Raw genomic sequence first — 15,908 nt, 5'->3', positions numbered from 1 at the left:
GCAAAATAAAAAAAAAACCATTTTTTTCCCCTCCTTCTAATTAGCCTGGCTACTTTCTCACTCATCTTTTATTTGAACTTCTGGCAAGAAACACCATTACACCACCCCTTCCCTTTATGACAGTATTCCAAACTTAGCCAAATTTTTGAAATACACGTGTGTGTGCATATAAATATCTATTAAATCATTTCCTTGCCCTCTTGCATTACCAACAGCATCACACAAAGCTGAAGAAGAAACACATTTAAATTCCAGCACCTCTTTCACATTTGAGGAAGGCTCAAAAAAAAAAAAAAAGAAAGAAAAAAAAATCAGCCCCTGCGGAGGCCCAGAGACTCAGCTGCGTACAGAGAGCAACGATGGGCAACGTTTCTGGCCTTTAGAGCAATACGTAAGCTGCTGGAGCAACCACAGCTCCCAGCACCGCTCGGGACCATCCTGAGCCAACGCTTCTCAGCCCCCCACCCTGCCCTTGCGGATGGGGCAGCCAGGACCCCAAATGCTGCACCACCTCGCCCCTCCACTTGCTCTCAGCAATCAGCCTCAAGGTACTCTGCTACAGTCAGGCAGATAATTGCCTCATGTCTTCCCACATAATTTTTCAAAATTACTATCAATTTCTGCTGAAAATCACAGCTTTTCACTTAACTAAAATTTCCTAAACTTTTTGCTCATTTGACTTGATGAAAACCTTGTGCAGAAAATAATTTGGCAAAGGTTCAGTTCAAAACCAAGTTTTCTGTCAAAAGCTGTTTTGAAATGAAGTTTTTTACTCAGCACCAGTTTAATCAGTTAAAATACATGTCTGACTCAGCTTCCCCGCCTGTAATACCAACAGAAAAAAAAAAAAAAGGCACCTCCTTATTTCTCATGAACAGAGCAAAGACAAGATAAATGCACCAGTGTTTTTGTGATGCTTACAATACAGGAATGAGCAGCATATACTACCTTTTAAATAGAATTACACAACACTGGACTTATGTTTCTGGACATAGAAAACTCCTACCTCTTCCACTCTTATTTTTCAAAATTTCTATGCTGTAGCATCTTATGTGTTGCAGTTTACCCAATTTGGCCTATCAAAGCCGTCTACCTTGTTTTTCTTATTAGAATTCAGTTTTGCTTCCCAGTATTCATACATCATCATGAGAGTGCAATAGTTAGGCTTGAAAAACTGAAAGAGAAGCTATAATTTAAACAAAAACTGCATTGATTTAAATCTTCTACTGTATAAAACTAGTGTTACACTTAATATTCTACTAGTCTTCCTAAATACTAAAAGTGAAATTGAGAGGAGTAGAACAATATACAAGCGAAATATTCAGCTGACAGTATTTTATAGAGCCAACCTGGAGTATCCAGATTTGTTTATGCAAGAAAACAGGGCAACATTTACCCAGACATTTTAAGACACTCCAGTATGCTTTAACTGGAATAGTTTTTGGTTAAATAGTTCTTTTCTCTGAATAGACATAAATATTTCTAATTACAAGTTATGTCGGGAAGAACATTCATGTTGTTTACCAAAGTTTAGGTGACTTTTACTGGGTGAAGGGAAATGATATTTCAGAAATTGACTTTTCCTGTACTCTATCATTTTCCCCCAAAATCAGAACAAATAAAACATATTTTCACTGAAGCCGCTTCCTCCGGCCACTTTTTCTTGCAGAAATTTGTTCTAAGGCATTTCCTGTCAATGCTTCCCATCGTTCTCCAAAGTTTGCATTTTTTTAATATATATAAATTTTACTGTCCATGGCAATAAATATCACATCTGTCATCCACAGCTATCAATATGTCGCAGAGACTGCTTTTCCATCTCATGTGGTTGTGATGAGCTTTCAAATTTGGCTCTCAGCATTCATCGCTTCTTGGCTCAAGAGCAAAGTAAATCTGCAATAGCCATTAACTGTTACTTTAACCAGATCTGAGGTTCTGAATACTGTACTGTAGCCTCTTAGCTTGCTGTTGCTCAAAGAACTGCAAATGGCAAAATGATGATAACATCAAATAAAAATGATATTTGCTGAAAGGTCCAGGTGTAATTGTCAAAATCCTTTCCATGGCATTGAACATTAATCTCGCAGATAGAAGAACGTGGCTGAAGTTATAGAGTGCAACCCAGAGAGGGAACCGTATCTAATACTATAGGCGATGTCTGAGGGGACGCAGACGCGTTTCCCAGCTCCGTGTTGCAGGAATGCATCCAGCGGCACCAGCGCTCCACAATGGGGGGAGAGTTCGGCAGCCGGGGTCTGTCTGAGGAGGAAACCCGGACAGGCAGGACAGGCTTGGAGACAGAGCACAGTACAGTGGTTTGGGCAGCCAGAGTGGGGGCACATGATTTCTGTGAAACTCTTACCCCTAAAATGTAACAAAAAGACATTACCACACAGACATAGCATAGTTACTCCTTCAAGAGAAAGCTTGAGTTATAAGATTAAGCAAGCATAATTCGGAGGAAAAATACCCTACAGTTTGAACTCTCTCCTCTTGCGTGCACACAGCAATGCTTTATTATCTCTCTCCATATAACATAACGCTCTTATGTTATTCAGCCAATAGTCTGTAATTAAAGATCAAAAAGGTTTCCCACAGCCTGAGATACACACATAATATTCTGTGTGTTGCAGTACCTACAGAGATCAGTTTCTCAGCAGAAAAACAGAGAACATTTGCTAGAAATAGACTCTAATCAGCCCCAAGTTTGTAGCTAGGAAATTAGCTGCTTTTTAGTCTGCCTAGAGTAAAATTAGCTTTTATACCTGTGACACTCCATAATTCCCGTCACACTGAACTCTGGTAGAGAAGCTGGCCAGTCAAATGAATGTGCCCTTGTAGTGATATCTATACAGCCTTTAAGTCAGCCAAATATAACCAGTTTGAAAGAGAATCTCAAAAATCTCCTTTTTCCCCGACCAAAGATTTTTATGATGGGACAATTTTCTTCTTCTTGCTTCCAGAAAGCAACTTCTAGGAGGACACCTTGGCAAAATCAGTCGTCAAAGAGGTAAGTCTGTCAGCTGCCACTGCACAGCCTGCAGCAGCAGCTGCTCTATTTAAGAGCAGATAACTGCATTTTCAGTCATAAATTCTTGCAGCTTTTAAGAACTCTTGCATCAGTTAGTACAGCCATTGAAACTGGTTCCCGGGTAATTTGTAAAATGGCTGAGATATGAATAGGGAAAAGTCTAAGCGACTATACAAAATACGCATCTCAAGCCATGACCTGTCTTTGTGGACATGGATGTGTCTCAAAAAGCGCTCAGCTATATGTCGTTTAAAAAAAAGCACAACTGTGTTTCCGTATTTATCTGCTAGAGTATCACAGGTAATCTCTCCCCCACATAGCTTATTCCAACCAGATGGTCAGATTGAAAGCCTGAGTGTAGGTAGAGACTAATGTCAGCATTGTCTAAGTAATTCCCAGACGTGTTTTTTCCCACTGCAGACGTCTTGCCACTGCAGCACTGTGCCTGTCCCTGACTCTTCAAAGAGGGCCTTAGAAGCCAGCTCGGTGTGGTGTGGTGGAGACAGTATTGTTCTTATTACCACTCACAGAACTCATATTCAACCATTAAATTATACAGCTTTCATCTGTTTTTTAAGGAGACAGTGTGATCATGCTGAGAGTGTGCATACATGTGCCCATCCCTATATTCCCTAATTACTTTTGAGCATCTTGCCTGACTTTGATCAAAGCTGACAGAAGGTCAGAGACCTCAACAACATCAAGTTCCTGCAAGTCTTCATGAAAACAGGCACCTGGTCTGAGGAGAGAGTGACCTAATTACTGTCCCCAAGAAGAGAAAGCACGCAATCTCACTCTTAAATCCAACATGAGTCACAAAACCAGAAGAAACCAGGCTTCACTGGTTCTGCAGCTACTTTACATGTCAGAGCACAGCAACGAGCACCACTGTGCACCGTGGCCTCCCACGAAGCGCTCTGCTCCCCAGAGTCCACAGCTCTGCCTTTGGGGAAGGGCTTACAGCAGCCCTTGGTCACTGCAGCCCTTGGCCTTGTGCAGCTTCATAAAAGAGCAATTATTCCAAGCCAAGAGCAGGCATGGAAACATCTCTCTCCTGCATTCTCTGCAATATAGGAATCCTCTGTCAGCTGTGACATGCAAGCCTAAGTGTTGAGGGTTCACACCATACCATTCATGGCCCACAAGGAAATCCTGATCTCGCTGGAGTCAATAGGACCTTCTGTTTCAACTATGACAGAGCTTCAAGAGGCACATATTTTTAAGGAAGAACTAATACCAAAACTGAGCAAATGATTCATAACAGGCTACCTTCTTGCAGTCATCAATTTAAAAAAAAAAGGGGGGGGGGGAAATCTCATGCTTTGCTTGAAATCAATTGCAATGATAACTTCCAGGAATAACATTGCAGCTCCTCTAGATTCAAACTTCTAAATTCAAACTATGAATAGACTTTTTTTTTCCCCCCCCTCTACTGTTCTCTGAATGGATGATTTGGTGAGCTGAGGGCTCATTCTGTGCGCATGCTATGATCCCACAAACACTGCAGTCCCTTCAAGTCCATTTCCTTTTCCTGGTTTTAGAGTTGTATCCTGATTCTAATATGAATTAAGAGCATTACAATTGGCAGACCAACAGGTGTGAAAGTTGTCTCAGAGTATTTTCTTGTTATTCAGCTTCTAAGGACCTATGCATCAGAATAAATCTCAATGAATAAAATACCAGTCTGGAAATACTTTGTTTATAAACATAAATATACTTACATGTATATGCATATGTAGCATATAAACACTGTACATATACTGTCTAAACACAATAAAGATGGCCAAAAATAAGAGCAGCCATGAACTGTTTTTAGAACTTTGTACACCATGCATATTGGAATTCACAGAATTGCCACAAAAGTACCCTTTTGATCTACAAATTACAGAGGTAAACTTCAGCTATTTTTAATAAAATATAGGGAATGTTGCTTCTGGCAAATGCAGTACAAAAGCTAATGTTTAAACTACAGTGAAACAACAGTAGCAATAAAAGGTATTAGGTCTATGCTGTGGAAAAGATTTACATTAAGATAAAAAAAGCTCCTTTTTCAGAAAAAGCTGTGGTTTATGGCAATCACTCATTCAGTGGCTACCTTCTGTTTGCTGGCCTGCATGGCTACTGCTTGGGCATACGAATCTGAAAATCCTGGCACAGTCAGAAGATTTTAATCCTCCTGGGTTGCCCTAGCTCTTGCTGTGTCTTTTATCATCTGAATAACACATCAGAAAAACAAGTAAAGTATCATGGCACCCTGTGCTTCTATCATTTCATCTATAAGCTCTACTTTATTAGCACTTCGACTCCAAAACTTTCCTGACTAGGCTAAAAGCTAATTTTAAAATCATTAACCCGCACATTTTTGCTTAACTTTATTTATAAAGTATTTTAAATGTTTTAATCTGTTCAATGAAATATTAAAAGTTAAAAAAAAACTTTTAAAAATGATTTAACTCACTCTCTATACAAGACCTCAGAAAACATAATGGTTCAAGAATTGCACAGAAGGACCTTTAAGTCCCAATAAAATCCACCGACACGGTCGCTTGGCAAGCTGGGGCACCCTAGGGAATAATTCCTAGCGAGTTCCCGAATCCAGACACCAGCTGTACTTCCTACTAGAAAACTGCTGGGGTACTAATATTTCCATATGCAACTGTTGAGTCTTTCTATATAAGCTTTAGCAGCTAAAGGCCTAATCCAAAGGACCTTAAACCAACGGTGTTCTTTCCACTGGTTCCAATCAAGGGGCTTTCGAATCTTTGGTGCAAATCAAGGAGTGTATCTCAAATATCACACGTGCACCAAAGGAAATTGCTTTTGAAACTAACGCCATGCTATATCCCAGATACATCAGCAAGGCTTAGTCCTTTAGTATCAACTTATTCCTGAATTACAGTTTAAATGCTGTGCAAAGTGACAGGCTTGGATTTTTTTCTGATTTTTGTTTTTTATCTATATAATTACCCATTCTTAAAAGGCACTCATCAGCAATCACTTTGGGTTGCCTCTGCATAACTTGTATAGGAAATTACTAAAGCTCCTGAACTGCAGGGCAGTAACTAAAACCTGAAAGGTCCTTTCCAAGCACCAGTGCAATGACAGGACAAGAACAGAGATGGACTATGTGATAAGTGCAAGTTAGATACAGATCCATTTCCCCAGCAACACTGTGAGCAGGACACAAGTCTAATAGCCCACCTGGCACAACCCCCATCTCAACATGCACCACACGCTGCCAAATTACCTGTATGCAACACGAACACTGCCTCAGCTCCCAAAACCTAGCCCAGCACCTGCACCTCCTGCTGCGCAGTTTCCCCCCTCTGCATCACCTGGCACAGCAGTGTTTCAGCCTTTCTGCCTCTCCTCCTTCTTCATCTTCATGCAAGGAGGCTGAAGGCTTCCAGGCAGGGGTGGAAAAGACAGCAGCAAGCAAGTGCACGAGGCAAGACAGGACAAGTAGAAAAGGGGGGACGGGAGCAGACACAGGTTTAAATGGAAAGCACAAGGGAGGCAAGAACCATAAGTAAGTACAAGCACCTGCTAAACATCACTTAATTTGCACATATTTTACCACCAGAGCACGACAGAAAATTTAGCAGCTCTGCAGTATTTTGCACGGGCTTGTGTGCTGTCCAGAGACCGCTCTGCTCTTCCTCCTCTGTTTTCCCCTATCTGACTACCAGGTTACCACAGCTGATACAGTGTTCAGATTGCATTCTGCACTACCATTAACAAGAGAGTCGCCATAAAAATGCTGACTTCTTTGGAGATGGTCAAACGAGAGAACATATGGAGGGAAATGAACCATCTGGCATAGAATGAAAAAGAAATATAAAGGTGAAGGATGGAAACTCATTTCATCAAATAAGTTTCAACAGGCATTTTAAGACAGAAATCCATGTGATGTTATACCAGTAAGAGCAGCACATTGTCAGCTGCTTTCTTTGCCCGCTTTATTTGTGGGATGCTAAATAAGAAATAGAAAGTGTCAGTACAAATTCACATGTTCTTATTCATAAATGTGATGTACCATAAACTGAGGAAAACAAAATCTTCGCTTCCTAGGGAAACTGTGGCATGCAAGTTGTAGTCAATACACCTGACCTCACAGGTAAAATTAAATTGATTGAAGGCAGACTAAAACTGCCTTGTCACACTATTATCTCCACCTATTTAAGTTCATATGAAGCCCCATAATTAAGAACAGCTTTCAAATTCCAATAAGAAGCAAAAGGCTTTTAGATTGCCTGGAAGAAGTGAAATAACAAACAAAGAAAGTAATTCTTGGAGGATGTAAAAATTAAAACACTCTCTAAAAAAAAGGGGGCAAGTTTTGCCAAGACAAACCAGCCTGGCTGCTGCTAACATCAGAATACTCCCCACGACACGGGCTGCAGAGCAAGTGAGGCAGATTAAGACAAACATGACAGCTTGGAGAGAGACCAGAATACTTTCATTCATGGAACAGCCTCTTTTAAGAGGTTCAAAGTTAGTAATCTTGTAGCTTAGCTGACTCCTGTGGGAAAGCACATAGAATGGGTACAGCTGCTCTGTATGCCGATGCACTGCAAGATTAGATATAGAGGACTCGATAACGCAAGGTCTCACTCTTCTCTTGTCTCTGAGGACATAAGTCCTTCACATTACAGAGTCCCCACAAAGTCCAATTCATCCCAAATATGGGTGAACAGCAAAGATGATTTTATCTTACAGATTCTATTTTATTGTCATATTCTGTCTCCACACAGATACCATAGAGCTATGCCAACACACGACTTCTATTAAATTAGAAGGTGGTCTCACAGCTATGATAAACACAGTGTAAGATAAAATGCTTTATTCCCCTTCTGATGAAGATTTTCAATTTAACATTAATGGAAGCTCTGGCAGGAAAAAAAAAATGTATCCTTACAACCAGTTGCCATGAAAATTTTCCTCTCTACATTCACTCAGCGTTTCTGAATTAAATAGAACTGTAGCATTTGAGAATGAGCAACAGTCTCCCAAAATAGCGTAATTCAGTCTCATTGCAGGGAAATCATGGGTCTCCAAATTCTGCTGCGGACATGGCCTCCAACTAGGGGAGGGGGCGTTCGAGTCTCCCAGCAAGCTTTAGTCAAAACATCTTCAAATCAAGACAAAAGTAAAGCCATGAATATTCCTTATTGCATGCATTTCTGCTGAATACTTTGGTATTGCCCTATTCCCTGTGACAATGCAGTTAAGGGAATGAAACATGTTGTCTGGAAACAGCAAAAAGCTGTCAGCAGTAACCACTGTCAATACTCATGCTGGGCTAAGCTTGGTACTCCTGCTTGTCATTTATTTATTTACTTATAAAAGAATGTGTTTGATATAAAGCGCTTCTGTACGCAAGCAACAATGCCAAACTAAGAAGCCAGTGATTAATTTTGCTCTTGTCCTAGGTTTGTTTTCTTCTTAGTAATCTACACGAATACATTACAGAAAACATTCATTTGCCTAGACTTTATGTGGTATGAAGCAAACCCAGAAGCATTTTGCAAAGGCAGCTAGTTGTCACAGAAGAACTGGATGGGTGAGCAAAAAAGACAGACATGAAAATATATTTACAGAGCTGCATGCAAGCTGTAGAAAAGCACTAGAGACATTACATAAAGCACAAAAGTTGCTCAGCACTTTTAATGACGCTGCCATTCTGAGAAATGGTCTCGCAGACCTCCGTCACAGTTACCACAGATGGCAAGAAATAGCCAGATGGGGAGAAGTAAAAGAAAATCCAGTAATAATTTTAAAGAGAAGGATAAATACAAAGCTCTTAACAGAAGTCTTCACTGGTCACTGCGTAGACAGTGGTATTTAAGCTTTTTATACATTATTAACTGTATGGCTTTTCTTTAACAGCAAGCGAAAGGCCTAACTCATATAGAGCAATCTGATATTTGTCACAGCTTTTGCTCTTATTTCTGTCCTCGGTGAGGTTTGTCTGGGCTGTAGAAGAGCAGTGCTGGCTGCAGATTCTCTCAGATTGTTTTTGGTGCCACCAACTGCCTTATTCTGAAACAGAGCACAGTGCACACTTCTCCCCACAAGCACTAAGGAAAGCCAGTCACAGAATAGGAAAGACTTGCTTTTTGTCCGTTAATGCTGTACAGTGAGTCATATCATTCCAGATCTCAGGACGTTATACATATTCCTCGTGATAACTGTTTTACAGACTAAAGAGAGAACTCGTTTTGCCAAATTACATCCCCCTCATAAAAGTTGTCCAAATTACAGCAAAGCCTGGGAAACAAAGAAAAACATCACGTTCCATCTTCCTTCAGGGCAGTAGCTGCAGAGGACTCACTCCTGCTTGCTTTGCATGTCCTCAGTTATTGCCAACTCCAGTGGCAAATTAGGTCAAGCAAAGAACACAGAAACAGAAAGAGAAAATGATCATGTTCTCCATACTTGATGGTATGGGATAAACAGCCCCCTAACAAGAATTGGGAGCGATAGCATCGCTTGCGAGAGGCGCAACCCCAATACATTAGAGGGTCATTAAAAAAAAAGAAAAAAAACTATAAAACATTTATATTCTATTACACTTGTGTGCATTCTATTGCACAATAGAAAAAATATTGTGTATTTCATTTCTTGCCACATAGTATTGAAAAACTATTTTAAAAATGCTTAGAAGAACACTCCAAAATGTTGCTGGTATTGTTTTCATAACTCCAACTTAGCAGGCTACAGAGAAGAAAATGTTAATAAATTAGAGAAGCTCCTTAAAAAAAAACAATGCTCTAAAAGTAATTTTTCTGAAAATATAAACAACGCCAGCCCATCCATCCAGATGTTTATATGGCCTCCTTAGCCACATTATTGAAAATGTTCTCATTTAAGAAAACAGAAAGAGCAAGGTATCTTAAATCTTTCCTTCCAGCCTTTAAGAAAAAAAACATGGTTAGTGAGGAGCAAACTCACTGACTGTATTTTATGCTGTGCATGCGAGTTAGTGGAGGAGGTGCTGTTAAGAAAGAGAAAGCTAAATTCAAAGCCATGACCTTCACATTTAATCCTGGATGTGCAGAAAGGCATGGGGATATCTTATCCTTTTAGCAAAATGGTTTAACAGCCCAGGACCCTCTCCTGTCCTAGGAGCCTCTCTTTACTGCTGCAGTTTCTAGTTCCAGTGGAGCATGACTAGTGTTGGTAGGAAATTGTTGCCAAGGTTATCTCTAGTAACCAAACCCAGCCTTTATGTGGTTTTAGCAGACAATTTGAGATGGAGACAGACAGCTCCTTCGAGGAAGAGCCAAGTAGGTGACTTCTCAGGTGATGTAATCCTGAAGGGGTCATGGCAAAGCAAATGCATAATTGCTGCAATTTTTATTGGTTACTCTCCCTCCCCCCCAGGCATGGGAAACACGAATTTAAGCCTTTGGGCCTTATTGCCGAATTTAAGCCTTTTGGCCGACAAGCTCACAGAGACCAAAGCAAAGCCTGGTGTCTCCAGCTACACTGATACTCAAACAGTATGGGGAAAGCTAAGAATCTTCCCAAGTAACATGACATGTCTAGCTCCCACTCTTCACTGATACAGGGATGACTCCTGTTATCCCAATCCTAGTTCATAGTCCTAACGACTAATTTGGACGAGGGAATTCCAGACACAGGCGAGAGGATCTGCCATCTTGATGCCTCCACACACCCACAGTAGAGCACAGAGCACCACGGTACATAAATACAGATGAAGTGGGGTTTCAAGCCAGAATGACAAACCATTTGCCAACATCAACTCTTTCCCTGGGTTTGCGCCAAATGTATTTTGCAGTAATTTGTGTAAATAAATGAATCCAATATGCACAATAGCACTTAAAAGTTCTACAAATTCATGTTGCTCAAATATTTACCAGTTCCCATGAAACTTCCCAGACTCTATAAATAAAATTTAAAATCTTTCCTTGTTTTCTTTCTATTTTAAGTTATGATCTTTGCAGTCTGTACTAAATAATCAATACTCGTTAAAATCTTCAGTTCTCACTAGAGAATAGCGCCCTCCAGGTTTTATAATAAAATATCACGATGTTCACCAGTCTTGTATCTCATATATAAAAAAAAATAAACATCTGAGGGCAGCCATGATTGAATCTCAACTCCACCAAGTCAAGAATTTTCCACGGCTTTTTAAGAAGGCAAACAATCTTTATTCCTTCCTAAAGTTTGGGCCTGGTAAATAAGGTTTATTTTATGCATCCTTCCCTGGATTACACTGCATTGTTTGCTAGCCCTCCATGCTTCCTTATCTCAGTTTGCATGAAATGCAATCATTCAAAATAGCAAACTTAACTTAATTGCCATAGACAAGTGTTAATAGATTTTAATAATGCTTTATTAGAATTTATGCAAATTGGATTGCACTGAAAATCTGAATAAAATCCTAGCTTTAACAGCCATTTTCCCCCTACATTGTCTCCAACCACAGTGGGAAAAGGAAGCTTTAATTATTACTTTCTGATGGAATCTGCTGATGAAAATGCTATTATGAATAAACATAGGTGTCAAAGATTATCTTTAAAACTCTGGGTTTCATAATTTATTAATTAGCACTGAGGGCTTTTCTCAGGGGGTGCTTTAACAGTAATAACACTAGCATAGAGGTTTTTGTTTGTTTACATTAGGATTCCCCCTCCGCACCCCCCCCCCCAATTTATTTTTATCTTGATAAAAAGCAGTACAGTGGCCATTCCTGGTTTCCAGGACAGGATGGATGTGCAAAGAGCCATCCCTGGGCCTTGGCAACAGATGCAAATGTATCTTGATAAAAGTGTGGGTGATGTCACGGAACAGAACAGCATTATGTTGATTCTGCCTTAGAGTATTCGGTTGACCCATGTTTTAGTATATAAACAGATAAAATTACACAGTTAGAGAAAAGGAGGAAAAACAATGCAAGAATGGAGATTTTTGAATGATTGAAACAAAAATAATCTATCCTAGTAAGCAAGTTAGAGTTAAAATGATAAAATAAAAGCAATTGAAGCCTAACTGATGCTTTATGCTTTGTTCGCTTTTGTTGTTGCTTTTCCCTCAGAACAAAATCTCACCTAGTAAGGAAGGTTTCTGTCCACAGGATAACTTGTTGATGTCAATGGGAGATGCACCCAAATCAAAAACTGCAAGTGACCCTTATATATTACTCATAAACCAGTATTTGCTATACCTAGATAATAAAAAGGAGAGCAATGATGGAACTGCTTTTAGCTTTACTGTTATTAAGACCCCATAGCAAATATTTTAGGCCAATTCTTCCTTTTTTGCAGACCCATCTTCACAGTTGCTATAATTTGCATATCCAGGAATATATAAATGCACCAAAGTTAGAGAGAGAATCCTGCCAGGGTAGAGGTCCTTCGGACAAAAATGCCTTTTCACGTTACTGACAAAGCTTTACTAGTTATTTCCCTCTGAAACCATAAGTAACAGAACAAATCTCCACTGTCATAAAGAGCAAAAATAATATAGCATTACTTCAGGTCTTAGAAAGAGCCAACCAAAATATTTTCTGTTGACAAGCCTCACTGAATACCACAGGGGCCAAGCATTACATCACATATGCGAGATAACACGCTTCCTGTTGTACTCCATGGGCTTAGAAAGATCTGCCAGCAGAGCATTAATAGCGTCCCCCTTTAAGGATGAGGAGATCAGGTTACAAAAATCTTAGTGATCTGCTCAAAAGGAGTGAAAGCCTGCCTATATTTAAGTCAGTGGCAAAACTTCAGTAGAAGTAGCATTTTACCCACATTTTTACCTTATTACTCACCATAAAGCAATTACAAGTCATAAAACCAGGCCTTCTCTATTAACACAATGCAAATCAATGAAACTTTTCACATTCACACACAAGATAAAGAAACATCATTTGTGGCAGATATACACTGCTGTGACATGAAGTGGCTGTAATTCAGAATGTAAGGTTTTTCAAAAAATAAAAATAAACAAAACTAGAAACCCTTCCTGGCACATGCACCAAACAAGCTTGATTTTTAAGTTAAAATGGGTTTAGTACAGCTTTAAGAGAACACTAATTTTCATCATTTAAGGGGAGATAATGAAAAAGCACAAAGGAATATTAGCTTTGCAGTTCAAGCTATGTGGATACCTAGCATTTCTCTTTGCTTTTGAAAGTCTCCACCCACATACCTCAACTAAGATTTATGGCCTATTCCTGAGCCACCTGAAGTCAGAGCAAAGACTGTAGTAGTACTGCCACTGTAGCCAGATAGTCTGCAGGGTGCGAGGGAGGCACACAGCTTGGAGGGACAGCTGATCTCTTTTATTAGTGCAAACCGATAGGCTGCCACTGAATTTGAGGCACATTGAGTCCAGGACACTGGGGGTCCGAGACAAACAGAGGCTGCTGTCTTGAAGTCAGTAAGTTGTACCAGGTATACATGTGATTGAGTTGTTTTGAGGGTTCTTTAATTGCATGTAAGCTGACAACACATAGCACTAAAAATAAAAAATATAGGTTTTCCAAATGGAAATAATGACTAACCCTTAATGATAATTAATACCAGACATTCTAAAAGACCTTTTTTCACCTACAAATGAAACTAATTACTAGGATTTCTTGCTCATAGTTTGCTGTGTTGCAGAACAGCAGCAGCTGGGCTGTCTTTTTTATTTACTCTTGAAGGGCTTTTAATAAATCTGTTTCAAATTCTGTTAACCCTACTCAACCTCCTCACCCTCCCCTTTCCACTCCCTTACAACCCCCTCCCAAAAAAGAAAGAGTACTCATTCATGAGTTACAGCTGAGTAGAGTGATTTATAATAGCGCAATGAAGTGCAAAACATGCTCTGGCAAAGGAGCAAATTCCTCCGCCTTTCCTCAGATATGATCAGGTGCAACTGCAAATCCTGCCATACCCTTAGTGCTGAGAGAGGAGATAAGCAAGACAGTGACTTTTCCTCCACTAACTTGCCTGCCGGAGTAGGACGCTATGGAATTACACCCTTCCCCCCCCAATACTAGCCCCGTCATGCCCAGCCATAACGCATCATGGGAGGAGATCAGGTAATCCCTGGGCTGGTTTCAAATCCTCGTGGAAGAACAGGGAGAAAGCCTCTTATCTGAAGTTCAGGTTTCATTTTGCAGCCAGAAGCACTGAGCAGAAAGTGGTCTTCAGGGCTCTCCAATTCTAAGTGTGCACCTGAAACAGAAGTGATGAATCATGGTAGCCTCAAACTGCCTTGCTTAGGTGCTTCTGGTTTATCAAAAGCCTCCCCGCTGGCCCCGATATTATTATGCAGTAATTTCCTGGACTGAAATAAAGTCATTACACAGGACCGCAACACAGCCCTCTGATTTTATTGGACATTTGATATTTCATATTTTTATTTTGTGCCTCAACTCCTGAAGCTAGATGAAATTCTCACATGTCCTCAGAACAAAATAAGCTTTGAATTCAACTAGTTTTGGAGAAAATTTTGTAAACATGAACCACAACCAGCAACTAATTGCTATTAAGCCTCTATCTCACTACTGAAATATACAGCTGTTCCTGCAGTGGACAGCACAGTCTGAATATTTTGGCCACATAGTCTTAAAAGAAATTTTAGATTTTAGAAGGAAATTGTTCAGCCTTTCTGTCTGGGAGTAAGTCAAAGACAATAACAGTATAGCTAGTGTGGTGCTACACAAAAGGGTGGGTTGGGTTAAGACATACTGATTTACTATTGGAAGTAAATTGTTTTTCTTGTTATTGTTTGCCTTTCTATACAGGGCCACAAGTCTTACTTTCTTGTAGGTCTGTGTGGGGTTGTGAAGGGGCCTTTTTGAAAATGAGTCTTAAGCTAAGTGTCAGTCAGGCTTTGGAAATTCTCCTGAAGTAGAAGGCATGGCTTTTTGAAGACTTCACGCTGCACAGATAGGTTGTACAAGAACTGAAGATGTCAACTCTAGCTTTTATCAACATTAATAAGAATGCAGAGTTTGCCTACTATTGGCAATAAGGGAGGAGGCAGAAACTGCTTCCACCAGCACATCTGAACACAAATTGTCATGTTCACTTGAAATGAAGCTGAACACATTTTTCTTTTAACTGGGTGGTCAGTCATTTGTGTATTTTATTTTATTTATCTTTAACTTGTTAAATAAAAGGGAGTCAAGAAAACCTTGCCTTGGTTCTTGATGAGACATTTTGACAACTTACAGCAAAACAGAGGAAAGTTTTGCAGAAGTGGTCAGGAAAAAACTCAGAATACTCAAGTGAAGTGACTGGAAAATGGGAAAGCCTTTTCTAAGTAACACAGAAAATAGAAGGACATTTCTATCTTGCAGACTTCTTTTAAAAAAAAAAAAAAAAAAAAAAAAAACTTTCTGACCAGCTCTTCTAAACATACTTGCTGTTCAAAGAGGTCTCTATTCAATTATCAGGGTATCCCCATGGTAACCTCAATCAAGAACAAGAAAAACAATACACAGTCAGGAAAACCTGGCAAGGCTGGCTGGGCAATCATTTTAAGTTTTCACTTCCACTTTCAGAGCTCCTGCTGTTGAAGTATATTTGCAATAGAGCTAAGCAATGACCCTTCGAGGAGTACAGAGCCCTTTTGAAAATTCTAGCCTTATTGCACTTATTCATCCTCGCAAAGCAAGCTTTAGTCCACGCTTTTTAAAGTTTTCTTACAGCTTCATCAGCTCAGTAAAATATGCCAAGAGAAAAAGTCACTGCAAAGCAGATCTTGCAACATGCTCCTGAAATGCCACCTCATGTTTTCATTGTAAGAATGGGATTTTGTATTTACAGCATGCTTTTCAGCCCAGGGGATGTCCAAGTACCTCACAAACTCAGGCTTTGACCTGGCAAGCTGCTCTGAAGGACCCTGGTTCTGCTTG

At 39.9% G+C, this 15,908-nt stretch overlaps 1 long non-coding RNA gene across 1 annotated transcript in view; it reads right to left on the bottom strand.

Moving 5' to 3' along the window:
• Positions 1-526: 526 nt before the first annotated feature.
• LOC135327334 (uncharacterized) overlaps positions 527-15,908 on the bottom strand; it is a 46,849-nt gene continuing 31,467 nt past the window's right edge. The window contains exon 3 of the long non-coding RNA XR_010387446.1: positions 527-2,364. This is a non-coding gene — a long non-coding RNA (uncharacterized LOC135327334). The remainder of the gene's footprint in view (positions 2,365-15,908) is intronic.

This window comes from Dromaius novaehollandiae, chromosome 2 (assembly GCF_036370855.1).
Source record: "Dromaius novaehollandiae isolate bDroNov1 chromosome 2, bDroNov1.hap1, whole genome shotgun sequence".
Classification (NCBI taxonomy): domain Eukaryota; kingdom Metazoa; phylum Chordata; class Aves; order Casuariiformes; family Dromaiidae; genus Dromaius; species Dromaius novaehollandiae.
This window is presented reverse-complemented; position numbering and strand designations above follow the sequence as displayed.